Source organism: Akebia trifoliata, unplaced genomic scaffold, assembly GCF_017979445.1.
Source record: "Akebia trifoliata isolate Shusen 1 unplaced genomic scaffold, ASM1797944v1 Contig00373, whole genome shotgun sequence".
NCBI lineage: Eukaryota > Viridiplantae > Streptophyta > Magnoliopsida > Ranunculales > Lardizabalaceae > Akebia > Akebia trifoliata.
Window position 1 is genome coordinate 9,955 of NW_028236993.1, and position 6,099 is coordinate 16,053.

Consider the following 6,099-nt stretch of genomic DNA (forward strand, 5'->3'; position numbering starts at 1 on the left):
TACTTAAGTGGAATCACTCAAAAGAATTACTAAACAGTTTTCCCACTTTTTTCAAAAATACCTATGTTAAATGGTGAGATAAATATGATCAAAATAATATGACTCCTGAAGCATTTCAAAAAATACAAAAGACTTTGTCTCTTGACAAATTTTTGAAATTACCAAAAGTCTCAACAAAGTCTTCAAAATCCTATACCTAAGCAACTGCCTCAACAACAGCTACACCAACAACATCTCTTACAAAAGTTTCTGCCCAAGACTTTGTATTAGTCATTGAACAAATGCAAAAGATATCCAAAGAACTCAAAAGCCTCAAAGATGTAATGTTAACCCAAGGATCTATCATCGCAAAATCATATTCATCAAATACTCTCCAAAATTTCTGATGATGACGAAGAAGAATAGTTTTTGTTCTAAAAAGATATATGTTTGAAGGTCTATAAAGTTGTCTGTAAATATAAGTTTGTATAAATTTGTAAAAGTTCAAAAAATTGGTGTGTAAATATGTCAAAGAGTCTATATGTAAATAAGTCAAAGAGTCTATATAAATATGCAAAAGTTCGATTTGTAAAAAAATAACGATTTAAATAGTAGTAAAATACTATTTGAAAACGCGTATCAAAAGTAAAAAAAAATAGTAGAACACTATTCAAAAGTCAAAATTACTATTCACCAAATAGTGTTTTAGTCGTCAAAGAAAATCGTCATGCTGTCAAAAGCCGCCAACACGCATTGTAGCACTGTCGGTCAAATAATAAGTTGCCACATGTATACTTCACAAGTCTTCACATACTCAAAAATGTCGGCAAAATCCTAACCAAATAAGTGTCCCTTCTCGAACCTTCCCAAACATCAACCGAACACCTGTCCTTTCTACATTCTTCTGAAACCTTTATAAAAATCATGCTCCTTCATTTGAGAAAGTATTCGAAAATACATACTTCTCCGATCAACTTCCAACCACTTTCTCCGATCAACTTTCGACCTTCTCTGTCCGACCACCTTCTCTGACCAACCTTTCATCAATATCCCTGATCAAAAAATTCAAACTAAAAAATTAAACCTGATCCTATAACTGGTATCAGAGCCAAGTTTTCAAAAGTCTCTAGAAATATTATATTATTCTTGTAAAAATTTAATACTCAAAGGTATATATTTTTAGTTATTATACTCATTTCAATTTCAATCATCTTTAATTTTGTAAAGTAAGGTAGATTACACAAGATTCCATTATCATTGGACTGAAGCTGACTTTCATCGATTGTCTACAAGATAATCTGTCGAAGCCTCCTAATTTATCCCTTTGATTCTACATAGAAATCCAAATCCAAGGTTGTATGATCGGAACGGATCAGATTTTGAATTTGATCGATCCATTGACAACCCTAGAGTTGATATGGAATAAACTATTTGAAACTTTGTGATATGTAAAAAATGGCATTACTTAATAACATTACAACCATTACTTTCAATAAAAGATCAAATAAGATAAATTTCTAAGAAAGTCTTTCTAAAGACAAGATTAACCTTCCTACCTCACACGCGCGCGCGCACACACACACACAGTAGAACATTTTCCATAGGAAGGTCCTCAATGTCTTTATTTTTATTTTTATGAATAAAAGGTAATAGAAGTACAATAATATAATTATCTGAATTTTCATAAGAATAAGGATTTTCTAACGCCCCCCTCTGACATACGCCCCCATCACAAAATCATAGATCATTTGCCTCCGGATACGCAGAACCGTAAATCTTTTTCTTATGTATCGCAAGGCAGATGATCTACGGTTCTGTTATGGGGGCATAGGGGGGTTTATGTCAAAGGGGGTATCAAATTATCACAACTCTTTCCATTAATCCATTTCAACAAAATTTGCATCACTTTCATATCTGAAAAAGAACTTTATGATTCATAAATCTATTAAAAAAAAATTAATAATAACTTAAGCAACACTTTACATTAACATCACTTACATCCCATTCGACATCTTCCCATCATTCCCCTTATATATGATTGGAAAGTTTTCATGGAACCTCAACCTTCCAGAATAAATGAAAAACCAAAAGAGATGCTACCTTCCTAATGTTCAAATTTCCATTCAAAACATTTCAATTTGAAGACTAGAAGCAAACAACTAATGACAATATGAACTAAAAAAAAAAGTTCCTCATTCAAAACGCATACCTGTTCTCTAAAACATACCACTCATCGATCGGTACAAACGACGCAAAATTCAAAAGAGTAAAAAGTTCCATTTTCAAGTCAAAACAGAATTTTACAATAGGGTATCCATACAACGGCTATTCGGATTGGTGAGTCTCAGTGGAATGATTGGCCTCAGTTGAATTTTCCTTTATAGTCGCCGTAGTCTGGTCTGACGGAGTTGGTAATGGCTGAAGCTCTAGTTTCTTCTTCTCCTTGAGAATTACTTGCCTTGGCATCACTTCTAGTAGAAAACTACCTCCATTCCACGTAGCAGTCGAGACCTTGAGTATTAGGAAAATCAAATGCAAGCGATATGATAAGAAGATAGGGACGGTGAGTGCCATGGTTGTAACGGTGAATGCACCTTGGAGTAATATATACATGATCACACGGTTCTGATCCCCGAGTAACCCACTTAAACACCACCATATGTTATTAGCTTTTTGAGCTTTCTTTGAAAGTTCCCTATCAAAACTCGGGAATCATGATACAGAACTAGGGGATAAAATGAGAGGGATTCTATTGCCGCACCAACTTTAGCTAAGCCCACCCCAATTCATTTGTAAATCACCGAAGCATTAGCACACATCTTGGGATGGCGTAAACAAAAGTTGGTGTGGCAATAGAAGCTCTCTAAAATAAAGAGAGCATATATTGCAACACAAACATTTTTTACAATACACCATACAGTCGGAGTAAATATGGCTGGGCTTAGACCCATAGCTCAGTTGGTTGACATATTGCGATCTCCACTTTGTAGTCATGAGCTCAAGTCCAGCTTACGCCCTCTCAAACCCAAAAAATAAATAAATAAATATGGTATGTGGTACGTAGGGGGAAAATAACCATCATTTTTAATTCTCATTTTTTCTCTTCTTTGGATAAGTTCATTTTTTCTCTTCTTTGGATAAGTTCATTGGTCTTGGTTCTAGTTAGGTGAGAAAAGCTCTTCCAGCTCAAAAGGGATTGGTTATGAGGGCAAGAAAGTGATCGAAGAAGAAATCGAAGATTGGCAAGGAAAAGCTCTTGGAGCTCTAAAGGGACTATTTATAACACAGATAGATTGATCGAGGAAGAAACCAACAGTTGGCTTCAGTCGGATTACCATTTTGCTCCTTTCTTCCCTCACCTTTTTTTCGAACCCTTTCGTGGTTTGTCATAGAATTTTATCAATGGTGTTTTATAAATAAAAAAGTCAGTGTGGCAATATAATCTCTCTAAAGATAGCAGTTGATCAATTAACTATGAGAGAGAGAGAGAGAGAGAGAGAGAGAACCTGTAAGAAGTCATGACTTCGGGATCCCTCAACAGCCTTTGTCGACGTAGGACATTAACAATGAGAAAACAGAGAATCTGCCATAGAGTGTAAGCAACTAAAGGAACGACAAATAGCCATGTCCACAAGTAGGGTTTGTCTTTTACATAAGGCCAGGAAGCTCTGTAACCTACATTCCCATTGGGGTGCATGGCTTCAAATGTTGCTGGATTCCACCATCGAATGGTGAAGAAAACAAACAATTCTTGCAATGAAGCGACCCTTTGTAGGTTATAAAGCAAATCAACTAAGCAACACAAAAGAAAGGTAATAGATTTCTTAGAAAATCTCGTAAGAAGATATTTTTTATTTAGTGCAAATTTTTTGAAAATATCATTTTCCGAGTCTCACAAAGTTGTCAGTGTCATCAACTACGAATCAAGAATCATAGAGAGCTTTTAAAATAACCAACATTATTCACAAATGTGTCAGCTTGCAGAAAGAAGAGAAACCCGAACTCTATAACAACATTTCTTGAATTAGTCATCAAAATCTTATGAGTGTAGTTAGTAGCAATAAAAGTTTCCACAAGACAAAGATTAAAAACTGGAGGAATCTAAGAGATTAACAATTGATGAATGAATGAATGAGATATAAACAAATATATTTTTTTTTTTTGTCTCCTGTGTTTATAACTCACTTTACAATAGAACCATAGACAACATGTAACTTCCATTTTATGGTGAAGGAGCCTAGCTACATTTTTTATTGGCAAAAGGTAGAATGGAATACTGGGGTACTGCCCCTATTCAAATCCTACTCCATATGAATATTGGGGTACAGCCCCTATTCAACAGTAAAAGCAATAATATTAATTAGGCCTCTCATGATATTAACACATCATTCACCTGGTTTGCTGGTTACCTTGGTTCGGCTTCAGCCTTCAGGTTTGCAGTTAATAGTTCCCAACCCTCAAATGACCCCAATTTTTTTACAAACAGCCTTACACAATTCCTGTTTTGGTTCATTTTGTACAGACAAATTGAATGTTTAACCTTCCCAAAAAAAAAAAAAAAAAATTGAATGTTTTAGACAAAATTAAATGGAGGAACAAGATTCATTAAGCCAACCAAGAAAAAACAACAATGAATAGATTTTTAGTATCATTGACATGGGCGGGTCATTTACATTCAATTGTTCAGATAACTATCCTTAATCTGGCAATAGATCATTGTTCGGTTACCCTACCAGTTGGATTGGTGAACTGATGATCCGGTCCATTCTAATTCAAAAATATGTGGCTTTTAAATCATAATTTTGAGGAAATGATACATGAATGATGGAACCTATCTTTCACAGGTAGGCAGGGTACATATTCCAGTGTTAAGTTAAAAGTCATTAAGGAGTATTTGAAAGTTTGGAATAGGGAATCATTCGGTAGAGCAAGAAGGAGATGTTAGGGGAGATTCGAAGGCTTGAGAAGAAAGAGAAATATACAGGTGTATCAGTTGAAGAGAATGTGGAAAGGGTTAATGACGCATGACATTAACCAACACTCCACAAAAGCCGATTGATGAGGAACATGAGATTAATTCCTTTACCTCATTATCCAAAGTACCCAGTTAGACCTTCCCCTCTTTAGTGGGTCCCACCTCATGGGCCTCATCTCATGGGTCACCTCCATCAATGATCCCACCTCGTGGATCACCCTAACCAACATGGAAATGCCCTTGCACCATTCAGCCACGCTGAAGAGGAGGCTTGAACACGAGACCTGCTATGATATCATTTTACGTATGACATCAACCAATACTTCACAAAAGCCTCAAAGGAGTGTGAGATCAATTCTTTCATCTCATAGCCTGAGTACCCACTAAAGATCTCCCCCCTTAGTGGATCACACTTCATGGGGCCACCCTACCCAGCATGGAGATGCCCCTGCATCATCCATCCACACTGTGAAGGAGACTTGAACACGAAACTTGACACTAATACCATTTGACATAGGAGGTTGACTCATACTCCACAAAAATCATAACTGATAAGGAGCGTGAGATTAATTCCTTTATCTCATAGCCCAAAGTACCCAGTCAATCCCTCCCCTTTAGTGGATCCCACTTGATGCAAGACATTGACAATTACTTCACAACAATTACGATTGATGAAGAATAGGTGAGGAGCGTGAGATTAATTCTTTTATCACATTGCCTAAAGTACCCAGAAAAGCTCTCCCCCCTTAGTGGATCACACTTCATGGGGCCACCCCACCCAGCGTAATGGGGGTCGTAGGAACCCCACCCTATATATATATATAATTTTATAATGGGGTTGTTTGACTTACGTTCGACTAGGGGGACCAGATGATCCAGGGCATATGGGTCCCTCCCTTGGGCATATGCAAGGCCTGCAGATCACACGCACCAGGTAAGTGAGGGAGTGCCCTCGTGGGAGGCCCCAAGGAAATATTACTCATATTGGATATTGAACACAAAACCTATGGACTCTCGCTGCTTATTGGATCCGATATTGCCATTGAGCCACCCCCTCGGGGTTTAATTATCTCATAATATCTTTGATCGAGACAAAACTCAATTTTTCTCAGAAAATATGGTTTTTGCATGTCTTCCAACTGTGA